The 18,138-nt window shown below is 36.4% G+C and overlaps 1 long non-coding RNA gene across 4 annotated transcripts in view; it reads left to right on the top strand.

Annotated features, from left to right (window-relative positions):
* The first annotated feature begins 13,331 nt into the window (after positions 1–13,331).
* The window catches only part of LOC136790675 (uncharacterized), a 32,219-nt gene continuing 27,412 nt past the window's right edge, over positions 13,332–18,138 (top strand). For 2 of the 4 annotated variants that reach the window (XR_010831063.1, XR_010831064.1), the window contains exon 1: positions 13,336–13,750. This is a non-coding gene — a long non-coding RNA (uncharacterized lncRNA). Of the gene's footprint in view, positions 13,751–18,138 lie in introns of all 4 variants that reach the window. The other 2 variants (XR_010831065.1, XR_010831062.1) reach the window with 2 other exon arrangements.

Genomic DNA, 18,138 nt, shown 5'->3' with positions numbered 1-18,138 from the left:
ACAGTGTCTATGTAGTAGCAGAACCAGCTGTGGTAGCATCTCCCACACTTACGATGGCACTGAACAAAATGTGGGAGCACATGCACTTACGTGAGCAGGGAGGGCCTCCTAGGTTTAGCTTTGTGAAGTCAACAGTCAGGATGCTTTCCAGCTCTGTATTCACCAGAGTGAATAAGAGATGACATTGCAATGACTTGGGACAGACTGGCAGTGTTGTATTTCTTCTGCATAGGAATGGTAGAACAGTGATACACATGTAGTGAAGCCAAACTGCCCAAGTTGCAACAGTACAAAAAAAGAAATATAATTGAAAACTGGATTATTTTGTTTAGGTGAAAAAGCAGTCACTAGATTTCCCTAGGCCTAATAATAACTGAGAAAAATGGACAGAAAGTCAGGTGGAGGTGAATCACTTTTATGTCTTTATATCCATGGAACTTTCCCTTTACTTTCTTTTCCTGAATCTTTTTAAAAACACCATTGGAAAGGAGAAAAGCATAAAAAGGTATAAATTTTGTACTTCTCAAATAGAAGGTGACAGTGAACTCTCTGTGTATAAGTGTCTGTGGTTATGGCAGAAAGAGCTGAAAATAGCCCAGTACACGAGGGTGGATTCAGACACTGTTAAAGGGAGTAGGAACACTGACAAATTCCATGTCTTTAGATTAAGCTTTAAATGTTCATTAAAGCTTGTGCAAAAAAAAAAAAAAAAAAATCATGTTCCATGATTTTTTATACTGCATTTCTAAAATATGTCATTAACATTAATATGACTTTCCCTCTGAATATTGTTCCTACTTCTAGCTACAGGTGCGCTACTTTGACTCCCACACATGGAGAGCTCTAAACTGAATGTGTAGTCTTCATTCATTTGTTAAAATCAAATTAACAAATTATAAGATGTCCAAGACAAGTCATAAAAGGAAATGGAAAAAAAAAAAAAAACAGAGAAGGAGCATAGAAAGAGAATAAAGGTGTGTGCAAAAGAGACAGAGTGGTATTAGAAGACATTTACAATTTAAAGGAGAAGATAATAATTTGGTGTTAAAATTTCTCCTTATTTCTCTGACCTAGACAATTATGTCATGCCTTAAGCACGAGCAAAGCTTCAGGATACCATTGGTTCAGAAATCATTTCCAAGACCAAAAATATGCTATTCATAACAGACAATACCACCAAACCTTTGTTGCTACTCTGGCCATGATGAGAGGTGCAGCTTTGGACCCTGTATGGAAGCTACGTAGAGGACAGAAGGGTGTATGTACAAAAAGACAGTCCTGGGCAGAGAAGGTAGTCACCGAGGCATATATTAGCCTAAAGTAGTGCAGAAGGAAAACAACTGGAGCAAGAGTTAGAAAATGGAGACCTGTCTGTTGAATATTTATTTATTTATTTATTTTGACGTAAGAATCTGGACGGTAGGGTATTTTCTCTATTAGACTTTTTTTTTTTTTTTTTAACAGCATCTAGGGGCAAGTGTTAATTTCTACTGAGATTTGTTTCACAGCAGACAAGAAATGCATATGCATACCTATAAATATATAAGAAATTAGGCCTACTTTGAAAGCATTTTAGAGATAACAGCAGCTTTCTTTTGTTATGGAAGTTAGACACACCAGCTAAAGAACTGGGCTGCTGAAAGATTTTGTTTGTAGTTTTTTTGTTTGTTTGTTTGTTGACACACAATACTTTTATATCTACACACATGACATTTCACAACTCTAAAGCCCAGATGAGTCCTCTTACAACACTTTGTAAGGAAATAGTTTCTCTCTCTAGTTACGAGTTAGATCATATACAGTGCAAATTTTACGTAAGAGTATCTATTCTCCATGATGACTATTGCCACCTCGTCTTCATGTGTCCTAGTATCAACTGCTAGATTATGGTAGACCTACTAAAATTCTGATATTAAACTACTGTTACTTCTAGTTTTTTGGGGGAAAGTCTAGGACACTGTACCAGCCCCTTCTTTGATAATAACCATGTCTTCTCATGCATGTTAGCATACATTTGTGAGTAAGTCACCACGTGATTAACCAGATTATGGAGCTGCTTCCTAGAATGATTTGGTTATTTAACTCCAGTTTCCAAAATCTTGCATGGCTTTAATATAATGTGGGTTTTATCTTTTTGTTTAACTGTAGTACATTACATACTTTTTAAGAGATTTAAATTATATATCTAAACCACAAAACTTTATTAATGGCCATATGTTTCTGAGAACTGAAAGGGAAAAATACATTTAAATCACATTGTCTCAGATTTTACAGAACAGTATAATTTCAGTTGATTTAGGCAATTTTCCTATCTATTTTTAGGACACCTAGCAAGCAAACATTTAATTAAATTTGACCCTGTATGGTTTGCCAAACAAATACCACTTCAGTTAGACTATTGTGATCACAAAGTACTTACATTCCAAAGAAAAATTTCTAAATGGTGTATTATTCCCTTTTAGAAGTATATAATGTATTATCATGTTGTGACATATGACAAGTTATATCGATTTTTAAATAAACGTAAATAAAAATCTTTAGTATAAACTTCTGTGAAATGTGCACCTTCAATTTATTGAACTTTTCTATTAACATAGTTTATCCAGAAGTTACATTAAGCTACATGTTAAGCTATGTACATACTTTTCATGTTTTATGTTGCTTTCCATTCTTTCACCTATCCTTTGTAAGAGTGGGTTATGCTTGTTAATGTTTGCAGTATTTTTGTGTGCAAACTTCATATATTTTTGCTCTATTACTTAATGTAGTATCAATTTATCCTTTGTATTTATTTATCCTGAACACTATTTTGTCACTACACTTAACATTTAGGTTAAGCTCCCTCAAAGCTTTGCACATGTATTTAACTAGAATATGTGAGTCCCTCCAGTAAGCTTAATGGAACTTCTGAAGTTTGAAGTTGGGAGCATGTTAATTTTTTTTTCTTGATCAGTCTTCATAAATCAAGCACAGTAAGGCAATACCTTGCAGAGCTAAAAATTACTTACTATAAAATAGCAAAGGTGAAAAACTCTTCTGAATATTAGTGTTTCACTTTTGCTTAGTTTAGCTGAGTAAAGCCACTGTTGAGAAGATACATTAATCAATATTTCCTTTTTCAGATGTTTGACTTCAGCACACTGTTTGTCTGCATCATACCCATTTTTACTTTCGATTTGAATTATATCAGCATCTATTATGTTGAAAGTGTTCTGTGCAAGTCCTAAAAAACCCTGCTGACTTTATATGAACATACTCTATTGTGTCTTTGAGGATAAGTGCCATCAATCAGCAAAGTGAATAAGTGGCATTTGGCTATGTTTCACATATACAGATCTAGAAATTTTCTGTGTTTGAAATCTGAAAACATGGATAAAACCTTTACCCTGCACAAAAAGGGTAAAGGCGGCTTGATTCACAGTTCATCTGCCAGTGCAGTTTGTTCATGCTGATGGTCTCATGCTAAAATTGTCTTCCCAGCTCCATTGGATAGTGTGAATGCACATCATCAGGCAACGAGCACCCCTTAACTCCGCATGCTAGGCTGAAGAAAATCAATTTGAACTCTCAAAAGATGAAGGTAGTACAGATGGCCACTGTATGTTGCCAGCTGTTCCACAACACTGGAGTCTTGGAGAGGGATTTAAAAAAAAAAAACAAACAAGAAATTGGTTTGTAAATTGTAGCAAGCTATTGAGCTGCATTGCTGCCCTAATTATCACGGGACACTGAAGAGCTCAGACAAGTGGAGAAAAGAGTTTTCTTCACACCTGCAATAATCAGTAATCACGGTATGGTGGAAGGGAGAAGAGGATGTAAATACCAAGTTTCACAGCCTTGCCCCCATGAAAATGTCAGCTCTATAGTATAAGATTTCATGTGGAAAGATCTGGCTATCAGCTGTGTAAGAATTGACTATATCTTGTCGGCTGTACTGCAGGGATAACAATTTTCTGAACAAAATTTTGGTTATGTATTTTCAATCATGTTAATTACTCTGCTTGTGCCTTCTCTTTTTCTGCTCTTTAGTCTAGTAACTCCTTAGGACTCTTTCTTTAAGAGTCTGTAGTAAATACTAATATTGTGAAAGTTCTGCAGGCTAATGGGCTTACCTTGTCAAGTTTAGTAGAAACAGTGCACAGAAGTGATGTTTCATTTTACAAGCCAAATTTAAAGGTCTTGCCATAATTCTGAATCAAACAATCCTAACCGCCCCCTGAATGAAATACCTTTGATATCACACTGAGTAGTTTTCCTGTTAGCATTTCCATTGCTAACAGAGTTCTGTGGACTCTGGAGAACCAATGCCCAAGTCTAGGTCAGACCAGTCTCTGATAGTGGCAGCAGGGGATGGTATTTAGGGACTGCATATGAGTGCCCAAGTTACACAGCACCTTCCCCACAGACTCCCCTAGTAGCCACAGTTGTATTCCCCACCCGTACCTATAGTGTCTGTTCATGGCTCTGTTGTCTGTGAGTTTCTCTAATTCTTTTGCAAAGCTGCTGGCACAGCTGCCTTTTTTTTTGGCAGCAAGTTCCTAATATTCATCACCTGCTGCTTAGAGAAGTGCTTTCTTTCATCACCTTTAAACTGATCTATAGATAATTTTATACAGGGCCCCTATTTTTGATATTGTGGGATTTGATGAAGAATAGCTCTGCAGCCACTTTAACCACCACCTCCATGATACCATAGAGGTTAAACACATCACCTTCAAGCTTTTCCAAAGGCTCTTCAAATTCAAGAGTCTTAATCTTCTCCTCAGTTTCTTCTTATAACACTCCAGAACTCTCAGATAAATCCCATCCAGTCCTGGTCACTTGCTAACACCTAATTTATTGGGTCTAATCCTTCTTCTACATTTACTCCCCAGTGACCTAGCCCTTATGACTTAACTGCTACAGAGAATGTGCTCACTGCTTGTAGGACCCTGGTACCATCAGCAGTTAAGGTCTTTCTCTCCCTATCCTTTGTGCTGGGCTTGTGGCCCTGGTGAAGAAGGACTTGTAAATTTTGCCCTTGCTCTCTTGTTTGACATTGCACATGCCAGTTGGCCTGGCTGGCTGGCAGGCTGGTTTGTCTACTCTATTTATTGTGAATTTGATGTTTATTCCCTCCTGGCCTTTCAGAGACACATTGAACATTAACTGCATCCTCTCAGGGGTCATGTGAGTCTGAACCAGGTGCTCTTATGTGCCTGTTGGCTTTCACCCAGCTCCTAGCATACTCTTCTACAACCTTTTTAATTTTCAGTGCCAGCAGACTGACTCCATTTTGATTAAAGTACAGTCTTAATAGGACCACTGAGAGTTTTTAAAATCTATTACTCTCAAAGTGTTGGTGCAAAGGGTACATGTGTTCCTCCAGCATTGTTCATCTCTCCTGACAGCAAGGGTCATGCACATTCCGAGGTTCCAGAGGTTCTGCAGAAGCTTGTAGCCACCCTTCTCAAAGCATGTGAATCAAGTTTTGCTGGAAATCTAGAAAAATATGGACTTAGAGCACTCTTCAGAGCTTTTGCTCTCTTTTTCCCAACCTGTGTTAAAAGCACATTGGTGAAGCAGCATTTTTAGTTTTGTTTGACCATTTTGTAGTTTAGCAAAATCTGGTTTAAAATAACTTCTGATAACTTCCTCCTTTCTTAGTAATTACTTTTCTAATTTTAGTCTGCTTATCTTCATATTCTTAAAATGTTTATGGCAATAAAAATGACAATTATAAAAGCTGTCACATATATTGAGTTGGCATATAAATTATGTTCCTTTCTGAACAGTCAGCAAGTTAAGACTTTTTTTTTTTCTGGTGTGGGGATGAAGGGGATTTTTAAAAAATGAAACATTTAGAGGACATTAAATGGCATTTAGGGAATATTAGAGGAAATTCTGCATTCTGGGCAGCTTGATGAACTTCTCTTTTTCCAAGTGCCTGACAAAGGACTCATAGTGGGATTGATCCAGTACGGTTTCCAGCCCCATTGGTCTTGTGGAAGGTTGTTTTTTTTTTTTAACTTGGGCAGTAAAGGATATGACAACATAGCGCTGAGTATCAGAAAACAAAGAACTTCGGTCATATAAATAGGCAAAATCCATCTTGGTTTCATTTGCATTTTTCTCTAAACCTAGACCAAAAAAAAAAAATCCCAGGTTTGTCTCTACTATGATGTATATACAAAGAAGAATAGAAAAATATTTAGATATATAAACAACAACAAAATAGGAATGACATTGTTTTATCTGTTAGGAAATCTTGCCAACTATCTTCTCTTCTCTCTCCCTAGTATGATCTGTCAATATCATTTCTGCAAGTGTTTCCATAATGTAATTCACACACATTTCCAGGCAAGTTCTTTATGTCCTATGTATTGTTAGAGCACAATTTATTTTTCTTTGAAAAGAATATAAATATGGTACCATATGGGGAGAAAAGCAAAGCACAAAATAGATCTACAGCTATACCTTCTGTCTGGTATCAAACTGCACGAACCACCTGCTAGCAAGCAGGAAAATGAAGAAGAGGCCTAGAGGTCACATCACAGTTTAGCTTTTTACTCATCATTGAATGGTCCTGTGGGAACCCACTGGATCACGAAAGACAGCTAGCAGTTCAAGGTGTCAGGCTAGAAAGGAAGACAAATATGAAAGCTGGGTAAAAAGCTCTAAGATTCTTGCAGGAGATGTAACAGCTGCATAGAGAAGATACAGGATAAAAGACATGTCTTTGAAAATAAATAAATTGGAAATCTTAGACCACACAAAACTGCAAAAGTTACAGGGTAGTCACTAATTCTACCTGTAAGAATGACATGTTTTGTTCAGAAGTAATATATTAGAGATGTGCATTTTTTACAGTAACTTTTATAGTGCAAGTGTACTCTATGGAATAAATTACATAGGCTTATAGATACATTGTGATGAGTGAATTGAGGCAGGCGTTTTTAAGACCAGGGCAGAGAGGGGTAGCAAAAAGACATACCTCAAATAGAGATTTTAAAAAACTGTCTGATTTACAGAGCAGAGAGATTGTAAAAGGCTGCAGGAGGTGGCATCTTCTTGGGAAAAAACTTTCATGCTTTGCTGCCCTGCCCTCTCTCCCCTGTGAAAAATGGAGGATGGGTTGCAGAATTTGTTGAAAACTGGTAATATTTTTGAAAGACTTTTTACTTGGCTAGTCAATGAGTCTTGAATGCACCTGCTGAATGACAGAAAGGGATGCAGCTGTGGCCAAATAAATGACTGTGTTGTGCAAGGTGCACCAAAAAAGCCAAAAGCACAGTGTTCTGGAATCAGACATGCACCAATTAAAGCATACATTGCATATCAGCTAAGATATGAAGAAAATTGTTAGGTGCCCCAGCAGCACTGAGATGCTCTAATTCTTTGTTTATTTTAGTGAAACTGTAGTGATACGGTGTTCGGTTCTGGGACAAATAGGTGCAAACAGTATGTTTAACCTTTCAAAGGCATGAGTTGTACTCACTCTGAACCCAGGCTGGACTGGAGCTTACAGCTTCATGATTTCTTCCCCAGGCTTATGATACTGTTTTTCAGGAAAGAGTCTGAACCAACCAATCTGAGCAAGAAATAAAGTGGAAGAACCTAGCCCTTCAAAAATGGTCACAAGATGTTTGATGTTCAAAATCAGTAGGGAGAATGAAATATTATTTTCAAGGCTGTAAGGTTTTCAGTAGTGCAGATGTACGTACTGTGAAGAACAGAATGAGCACAAAGCTATTTGCTGCAGGGTGAAAAACTTTGACAATACATTTGCATAATGTATTCTCAGAATCTTATATGGCTTCATATTACTTATGCATTGTACTGAATTTCTCCCTTCTTGAGTTTTTATTCTTTTTCCCCCACAACATACAAATAAAGCAACATATGTTGTGCTGATATTTACACAAGAACATTTTCATGTGTATGCATGCTGTATACAAATCTTTTTCTTTAGTAGTAGTATTTTTTTTATTTCTAACATTCATGTATTATTCTCTTGTCCATAGTAAAATAAATGTTGATATTTTGGTTTGCTTAGCTGATTTCTCTTTCCAACAGGTGGCTAAGTAGCTGGCACCTCAGCTACCTCAGATGTGCTATGGCTACATCTCACATTGGTAATAGGGTCAGACGTGAGCGCTGCAGGAAAGAATGCATATTGCTTAAAGAATGTACATTGTGGATTTGGTAGATACGGTTCGGGCTGTTGATAGAGCTCCTGTACATGAACTTGAATGTGGCAAGACACAGGTTTGAACGAGATTGTTCTTAAGATGGGACATAAGCTTACATATTTTTGCTGGAGTGGAAGTGTGAGCCTGCCTGTCTTGGACATATTTTAATTTAATATTTCTCTGGTTTCAGTTACTTATTTTTCATTGTTTCCGATGCTGTCTTTTAGCACTAAGCAGTTTTCTTTTCTGTGCCACTCATCACTATGTCATAAAGATGGATAGAAAGATTCCTGTATTTAGTCTGAAGGTCTTCAAGACTAACTTTGAGGAAATCCAGCATAGAGACAGAACAACATAGATTGGCCATGATGTTGCCATTTTTTCAGAGGTGTGCTGCTTCTCCATTACGACTTTGGTATAGCTACAATCTGAGCTTCAGGGGCTGATGCAAGAGCACAGATTCACCTACATTATTAATTTATATATATTCAATTATTGTTCTTTTGGCTATAACCTTCCTGATTAGGCTAGCTGCCTGTTATTGAAATGAGAAAATGTATCCTTCTCCCCTCAACCTGTGAGATTAACCGTGCTAAAACCAAAAACAAACTAACAAACAAACAAAAAATGGAAAACAAAAAAAGATCTGAGAAGGAAAGATGGAGAAAGTGTCATCATCATTTCTTTAAACTTTTTTCTTTCCCAGAGCAATGCTCAGAGCATCACTTTCCCCTGCTGGTGGCAGGGCTTGGTGAGGAAGGAGAGAAACCACCAAGAACAATCCTGGTAGCATCTGTGCCAGATTTGAAAGATTCTCCTGTCACTGACCAGAAGGAAGACTTCTGAGCTTCTCATCAGCAGTAACCAGACACACAGGAGGAGCGCAGGTTTAGCCTCCACTGTGGCTACACTTCTAGAGAAGGCAAGCAGAGCCGTTTGAAGTTTCCTGATTTCTAATTAAAATCAGTAGATAAGGAAACCAAACATACAGAATGCTTTGTTCTGTAGTGAGATGGTCTCTAAACAGGTGTGCAGAGGTGTTAGGTTTGGGGGCTTTTGATCTTTTTAGTTTGGCTGGTTTGGTGTTGTTGTTTTTTTCATTATTATTATTCTCCTTTGCCCATTTGGTTGACATTGGATTGATATTGCCCCAGATATATTCTCCAGTGAATCAAGAGAGTGATCAAGAGAGTGGGCTGGCTTTACATATCAAGAAAGGTTATGCACATGGCCTTTTCAAAAGAATGCAGTAAAACAAACTATGAGCGTTTATGTTGGTGTCCTGCTTAGATGGATAAAAATATAGTTCCATATATTTCAGAAACAGTTATTTTAAAGACTTTTTTTAGTCTAAGTGATGAAAACTTTTTTTTTAAGGATAGTAGAGGGGCTTTGATCCTCATAGAATAGACGGTAATCTGCTTGTGATAAGATACATCTGTGATGGACAGATTTATATATTTAGTGGTGGGTTTTGGAGCAAAGTGAGCTCTGTTCAGCTCTTGGGATGCTATAGGTCAGGACTGGGGATGCAAAGAGAACAGCTTCAAACTGAACTGCCATGCCCTAATCAAAATATCAGTTCCTTGACATGTTTTATCTTTTTCTGTTCATTTTTAAAATTAATCTGTTAGTCATAAAAACAGCTGGACTTGGCAGCATTGTAAAGCAAACATTGCTGTAAACCCAGTGCAGGCATGCCAAGCAGCGCAATACGAGTAGCACAAGTTTCCCTGCAGCTGTCCAGTTTTTGAAAAGTCTCACAGAATTAATCTTAACTTAATCTACAGAAACTGAATGGAGACTCAGGACACCTCTTTCTCTATGAGTGATTACAAGATTAGTGGCTACTTGATATCCACCAAACAAGAGAAATATATCATCTCTTAAAGTCACTTGCAGCACAAGAATGAAACCAGATTGAAACTACTGATGCTATTCAAACAGAAATTTTAATATGCATTCTATAGGTCACTCGGATCATCTAACTCAGTTTTAGACAGTGAGTTAATTTTAATCTTTGTTGCCTGTCTGGCAAAATCATGTTGGTCAGAGCATTGCCGAGACTGCACCATCTTCTTTAAAAGAGAGCACACTTCTCCAGTTTTCAAGTTTCCAGTTTTTCAAGTTTGACTTTATTAGAAAACAAGCAAAAATAAAGCAGCTCTGAAAGCAGAGTAACAAACAAACAGATCTTCTAAAAGACAATGCAATTCTAAATGGTTTGTAAACAAGAGGACCCACAACCTTCAGGCATGGATTCTCCTTCTGCCTCATTGGAGTTAAGCTTGTGAGCAGGAAACTTTACCCTCCACTGCCAAGAAACATCATTTTTTAAAAAGAACGTGACTTTCGGCAATATATAATAAACCACGAACAAACGAAGGAATTATAGCATCCCTCAGACCCTGGAAAGTACTGGTGTAGAATCTCAGCTTACTGAGCTATAGCACTGGCATTTGTGGGTGCTTGTCTGCATCTTTCTTCTGGTTGTACTGAATATCCTTGCTAAACTGTGATAATCAATGTGAACAGAGCATTTTTTTCAGTGAACATCTGAACTCCCATATACAAGTATTTGTGTCAATTTAAATCGCATTTTGTATCTCTGCTTTGACTCATAATCACATTCCCAGACAAGGATAATTTTTTAAAGATATTCTAGTGTTGACAGAATTAGATGCTGTTTTTATTTCAGTTACAAAATAGAACTCAAATAGCTTCTTTTTCACAATTAAGAAGTGCAATGTGTATATTTGATTATATTAAAATGTATCTACAGAAGATCTCCTATTGGATTTTGATATTATGAATACCAACTGATTACAGCAGAATATTTTGTAGAATTCTTTTTCTCTCTCTCCCCCTTTTCTCTCTCTCCCCCTCCTCTTTCCTTTTTTCTTTTGCAAAATCAACTTTGTACTCACTGCTTGCTTTTCTTATCAGGCTGACCCCATATAACTTCCCTGATGTTGATTGGGAGATTAGATAAGTGTTGAACCTTTCTGCTGAGGTTTAACCACAAAGGAATATGAGAGAGCATATTGCTTTATCCCAGTTTAAAAGTCTCCCGTTGGCAATGGTTGATCCTAGAATGCAGATTATCTGTACATTGAAGTCCTCTGGATTTATAAGACCTTAATCTGCTACAGCTATGTTGCCATGACCTGGGAGTTTATCAGCGCAAGAGAATGAAATAATGGTTAACCATTACCAGTGGTTAAATAGGGGGCTTTCATGGAAGATTTCTGTCAAAGTGTTAGAGCTTCTCTCAGCTGGAGGAGTTTACTGGGATGAAGCTGGCAGCAGGTATATTTAGATCATACAGTTATGAATTCTCTTTCCTATGGAAGAATTTTCATGTTCCTATAATAACCTATCAAAGCAATTGAACAATTCTAGCTGATGACCATGAAGCAGCCTCTAGCCCTTTAACATATGAAAAGTCTATGCTCCTCATATGCTACAGAGCTGAGGAACTCTCTCAGTGAAATTACATGGTTCTTATATATGTTAACCCTAAAACTGTAGACAAGGTTTTGGCTGATCTCAAGAAGCTATTGAAACTCATATGAGAACAAGATAGCTTCACCAATGCAGTACTGCACAGGCACTCCCTGCAAGTCAGGGTACAGCTCCTTGCCAGTGCTTTAAGTATGTTATGCTAGCAGTATCTCTGCCTGTGCAACAGCAGTGCATCTTGCATATACATTAAGCTATATATAATCACCTTGGCATGCACCTGCAGACTCCCAGAAGTCTGGATTCTTCAAATCAAGTTTCTGACTACTGACCTCATGAGACTTTGCAGGTTGCATTATGCAGATTCGGGGTACGTAGAAACAATAATGACAATAATTTCAGCCTTGTAATATGAAGGAGATATTAATTGCCTGCAGTGTATTATTCAATGTCTCACACTTTGGTCTGTTAGAAAAATAAAGTTGGATATGGATAGTATTATGAGTAAGCTATAAGAAAACAAAAATACGTTTTCTTTTACATGACTGTTCAAAATCTTGTATTGAAAATTGTTGAATGTTGTGGTGTTTTGTTTTTTCTCTAGATATAAGACTTGTATGAAAATGTATGAAATATATGAATCCAAGATATAAGTGTAAATCAACATATGCTCACCCATCAGTGCACTCTAGTAATTACATGAAGGAATTATTATTGGAAGTGTTTTTCAGGCAAGCTTCCAAAAGCAGAGCGGTGCTAATAATGTCATTTAAAGTCAGGGTTACCTTTATGGATCCCAGTGATACATATTTCTGAGTAGCTAATAATTCATTACTGTCATTTCATGGCTAAAATACAGAATGGTATTTGACCTTCTGCTCTATAACTTCATTCCATTACAGACACACTGGCGTTATTTGGCCAGGTTATAGTTGTGTGTGTTTAGCAGACTGTCAGTGGAAACCAGGCAATGAAAGGATTAACTGTCAGACTTCTGAAAACTACAAGCAAGGCTTTCTTGCTGCAGGTCAGAGACTGGAATAAGGTGTCATTCAGACTGGAGCTTCTTTCAAGGTAAAAAATAAAAATTACATTTTATACTAAGGGTTGTAAGGAAAGAAAGGGTTCTTGCTGCTTAGATGTGATTTACATTGAGTTTGAACAAACATTATAAAGGAACAAGAATATTTGTCAGGAAGCCTTTTTTTATTATATAAATCACAGGTTATTTAAAAAATGCACAAGCTGTTGGATTTGGGATGAGACCAGCCTGACCAACGCAAGGTGAAAAAGAAAAAGGTATTTTCATATTTTCATATATAAACTTCGTATATTTGACTTGCAAAGAGTGAAAAAAAAATATCTGCTAGTACGTTATATTCTGGTACAGCTTGATATCAAAGAACAGCCCTATGGTTGATTTGCTTATACAGCATAAGTTGCAATTGAGTTGGAGAGCTGATCTGTTATTATGCAATGAGGTGGCTAGGAAATTGTCTTGCCTATAATGTGTTGCTGATCAGCTGAGGTAGGCATGCAAAATGATGAGTCAGGACACAAGGAGACAGGAGGTGTAAACAGCAATTTATTGACATACACAAAAAAAAAGTAATAGTGGTTTATGGCTTCCTAAATTTCAGATGCACTGAGGCAATCAAATTCATTACTGGAGAAAGCAAAAAATGGGCCTGAAATCAGTGAAGGTGCACCTGATTGTACAGCAAAATCCTGTTGCCTCGTGACTTCATTACCTGAGAGCTGAATCCCATATGCTCACCATTTACAGCAGCAGTTTCTGGTTTTGTGCATTCATGACTCCTTGAATTAGCTACAGCTGGCCTAGCTTGGGGCCCAGTAGCTTCCAATTTTCAGGAAACAGCTGACACATTTAGTCTCTTTTTGTAAATCACGCTGGTAAGGGGAACAATTGCCTGTCTGTTTCCTCTCTTTCAAATGTGAGTGTCCTTACCATCAAAAGTTGGCAAAAAAAAGGGAGGGGAGAAATTAAGCAGAGGCTCTTTCATATTTAGGACATGCTAGCCATTTCTTGCTGTATTCAATGTTAATTTTGCTGAGATACAACTTTGTTGCAGCTATCTACTTATGTCCTGAAATAGGTAAGTGAAATGTTAAAAGTTAATTTTCTTTTTCCTGTAGAGAAGGCTTTACAAAATATGAAACTTTACAAGGGTCATACAGCAAGTAGCCACCTTCAAGTATATGATGGTATGGTTTAAAGCCCTCAGCTAAAATCAGGTATGATTTGTTAGACCAGCTTGAACAAAAAAATGGTAAAAGTGATGAAGAAAAAATGAATGGTTTTTTGGAAAGAAACTGTGAATATAATCTGAGTATACAGAATCCCAGTTGAAAGTTACCTGTAGTAGTCTAGATAATTTTTTATTAACATCTGTGTCACTTGCTTAGGCTAAGTGAACTGAAAGGCTTATTGTATGGGAAAACTCTAGTAACCTAATTTGTTGACTAAGCTGCAAAATGAAGATAAAGTACTGTTAAATTATGGTCTCTCTGACTAATTAGTTACATACAATGTTAATGTTGCAATAACAACTTAATTGTGATAATATCACAAGAGTTAATGTATGTTTGATAAAACCCTAAACAAGTGGTTGAGTACCCAGGAAGACATAGGTAAACAAATACATTAAATGGAAATTGTGAGGAATGCTTAAACTGTTTTAAACCTTAAAATAAGTTAGTGGATATTAGTTTTAGAACTTTCTTCTAAGCTTTACTGATACTCGACAATCCTGCTAGATGCATTTTGTGGACAAATTTGCAAGTGTGACAAACTCCTGGTATGAAGAGTAATTCAAATTCATCTAAAATGAGGCAAACCTGAGATCAAATTCATCTAAAATGAGGCAAACCTGAGATTAAATAACTTAAATAATTTAAATATCTGTCACAGAGAAGAAGAAACTGTGAAACTGTTGTTTTCCTTGGGAAGCTCAAAATACTCCGCATCATTTGATTATTACTGTCTTTCACTCAGTTATGAAGTGGCTCCTGTGCTCTTTTCGTTATAGCTGGTTTCTAAGTGTTTCTCTTACTTTTGAGTTCTGGCAGTTTGTCATAGATTTATAGAAAAATAGGGTAGAAATGTCATTTTTGAACTTATTAGTTGGGCCTACTGGATAAGTGATCTAAGCACAAAACAGTTCAACCCTAGTAGTCTAGACCATGCTATGCGGTCCATCAACCACAACTCTGCAGGTGAAACAATTGAGTTAATTTCCTTTTTCATTTTTAATATCACATTCAGGTATAAATATGGGGAATGACAATATTCTGCTTATTACTGTAATTATTACAGCTTTTATCATTGAATGTTTGTTTGTGGCTTGGTTCTTTAATTGTATGGTCATTAGTGATATGGGAAAGGTCTGGGTTAGACAGGTGCTGCCAACTTTGTGATGGAGGAGAAAAATGCTGATTTCTTTATTGAGCTGTTCAAATCAGTAGTGAAAGCAAAGATATTATCATCTTCCAAAAATTTTAAATCCTGGAAAATAAAATGATTGTTTACACATTCCATGTTACAGTAAATGAGTAAAATGGTATTTTAAATTGTTATGCAGCAGCGCTGAAGAAAAGCAAGAGAGTTTGTGGCTTTCCTGTTGTCATCAGGCTTCACTGGCTCTTTCTTAAAGAGGGATTGTTTGAAGAGAGATACTTGCTATCAAAAGTAGCATACGTGTTTTTTAACTGCTAACATGATAGAGTGATAAAACATCAGTTTTGTTCTCTGCTGACATTGTCTTGTAAGGTCATCTTGCCTGTATTTGAAATGTACCTACTGCAGAATGCTGTGGGTATACTTATAAAGGACTTCTGCCAAGCCACTACTAATATGTTAGCAGTGAAGTCTCTTACTCAAATGCAGAAATGATTGATTGGGAAAGAAGTACAAATACAGTAACACATACAAACCCTTTTATGTTGAGAATTTCAGTAGATCTTAATGTCTTCTCAAACTTAGAGTACCCCAGTATCAAAATCAGTTCAATTTCTGAAACACTTAGCATTAAACATCGTGGCTAAACAGAAGTTCTATGAATTGCTCATGAAATGCTTTACTTATTTAATTTAGATTAGTACATTAAATCTTTATCTACAGTATCATAATGACTTTCATTCCTGATAAAGTTGCTTAAGCTCTGTAGTATGGTGTTAAAAAGGCTGGTAGTTGTTTCATCAAATAAAAAATGTAACAAGACTATACCTTTAAAATTGCTGAAATGATTGTGATTTCTAAAATACGCATTAAATCTGCTTTGTGAGTATCAGTAACTTTCAGAGGAAAGCAACTCAATTTAAATTGTAGGAGTCGGCCACTCTTTATAGGAGTTATTTTTATAGCTCTTGCAAAATGTACTAATATCTGGTTGACCACATTTATGGAGTGTAAAATTCTCCTTTAACATTGAGTTCCATGAATTTAACTGTGTTTTTATCTGAAAAAAAAGACCAAAAAAAAAAAATGCATGTATATACCACATCTTACCATATTATTTTTTACTTAGAAGTATGTTCGAGCTATAAAAATTTAAAAATGAATGGAAGATATGGTAAAGTAATTTATAATTAAAATTTTAGTAAATTACTGTTTCTAATCTTACCTTCTCTTTTAATAATATTCTGTCTCTGTTGTTAATGGCCTGGTTAATCATCAGCTGCTTCTGAAAGAACACTCTAAAGTGAGTTATAGTCCTATAAAGCCTTCTAGCCTATAGCATATTCAGCAAAATCATGTTAAAGGCTACAAGTTAAATTCTTTACCATCGCTGCTAATGCTTCTGATAAATGATTTTCAAAAGAAGTTTCCAGAAACTAAGCTCTTCAATGTAAAGATAAATTATTTTAAAACATTACAAAGTCTACAGCAAAATGGTATTTCTCTTGATTGGTTGACATCTAGAAGTTACTGCAGATCATTCATTTCCATAGTACATCTAATTGGAGATGGGAAAATATCTGTTCCAGATGCATATATGATGCATAGAATTAAGCATGCTGAATGATTTTTTCCTTCACCCTTAGAATCTGTTTTCTGTAGAGGCAAAGATGGCAAGAAATAAGTCTCCCCCTTTTACAGCAGAGGACCAGACAAGAGTTCAGCATGACTGAACAACATTGTCCATAACAGGTCAGGAGTATCAATGAGTACGGTAGTTTGTATTGACAATAGGCTGATATGTGGCTTTCAAGCTAAAGAGGTCAGGATCATTCATTCTGAATTTACCCTTTAATTCTTAGTGATATTTCCTAGCTGTAGCACAGTGGAAGCTGTCTCTTACTTCAAGTAATATTTGGTGAGGTATAAGAACTTCCAAGTAAATAAAATATTGCAATATCATGTTGTCTAATTTCTTTGTGACAAACAGGATTAAAATACTGCAAACAGCCCTCAAGGCTGTCAAAGTCCATTGGTGCTTTTTACCACCCTGTATGTCAGAACTTTCCTGGACATTCACAGTCACCAAAACAATTTTTTTCCCTCTACAGATCCTTGTGATGCACACTTATAAACAAGGAACGCACACCTTCTATGTAGGCTGTTGGAACTCCTGGACAGTTAATATAGTCCATAGATTTGCCTTACCTTTAGGTAAGGAATACCTCATGTAAGTCCAGGTGAAATCATGCTTAAGTCAAGGCGGGTTAAAAATATATACTATCTTTTGTTTCTTGCAATCACAGAGTTTGCCCAGTTATAAATCTTCAGAGGAGATTTTTCTAAAAACAAAACAAAAGCCTGTGCTTACATATTTTTCCTTCCCCAAGATCAGATCTGACTTGCCGTGGATGTTTGGTTCATTCACTTCATCAGTGTTTCTCATGTCTGAATGTATCTCATCTGAGGCTGTAGTCATAAGGCAGACTGCTCTTCTGTAGCCTTTGCAGCAAATCCATTTCCTGGAGTTCTGCAGGGTTTCCATTTAAAATGATTTTTTTTCCCACACTGTCTTAGCTTATCAACACCTTACTTAGCAAATGCTTCTGACAGTTCTCTTGTCAAAAAATGCTGTCATCTAAGGTTTTATCATGCGCTGACATCTACATCTGATAGCTGGCCAAAGAATACTAGCTAATATTCCACTAGCTTAGAAACAGCTTTTCCATTCAAGCAAAGCAGCTGCTACTTTTCTTCTTTTCCTTTCCTATGACCAGCATATTTATACTGATATGAGGTGATAGTCACTGGGACTTATTTGTCAATATAAGGCATGATATAAAAGATACATTTGCTAGGATCATCTAAATGTGATTAATGCATTAATCTCTCTATCCAGTTAAGACTGATTTAAAAATCACTTTTTTTCCCGCTTTAAGAAATAACATAAAGTAGGCCTTTAGACACTTGCTTTCCATTTATCTTATGATACCCTTGCTGATCTTCAGGCTCCAGTGAGAAATTTATTCCCTTTTAAACATGTAAGATGCTCTTGGTGACAGTTATTTCTTCCTTCCCTGAGTTCTG

Source organism: Anser cygnoides, chromosome 4 (assembly GCF_040182565.1).
Source record: "Anser cygnoides isolate HZ-2024a breed goose chromosome 4, Taihu_goose_T2T_genome, whole genome shotgun sequence".
In the NCBI taxonomy this organism is placed as follows: Eukaryota; Metazoa; Chordata; class Aves; order Anseriformes; family Anatidae; genus Anser; species Anser cygnoides.
Note: the sequence above shows the minus strand (reverse complement) of the source record. Positions and strands in the feature narration are given on the sequence as shown.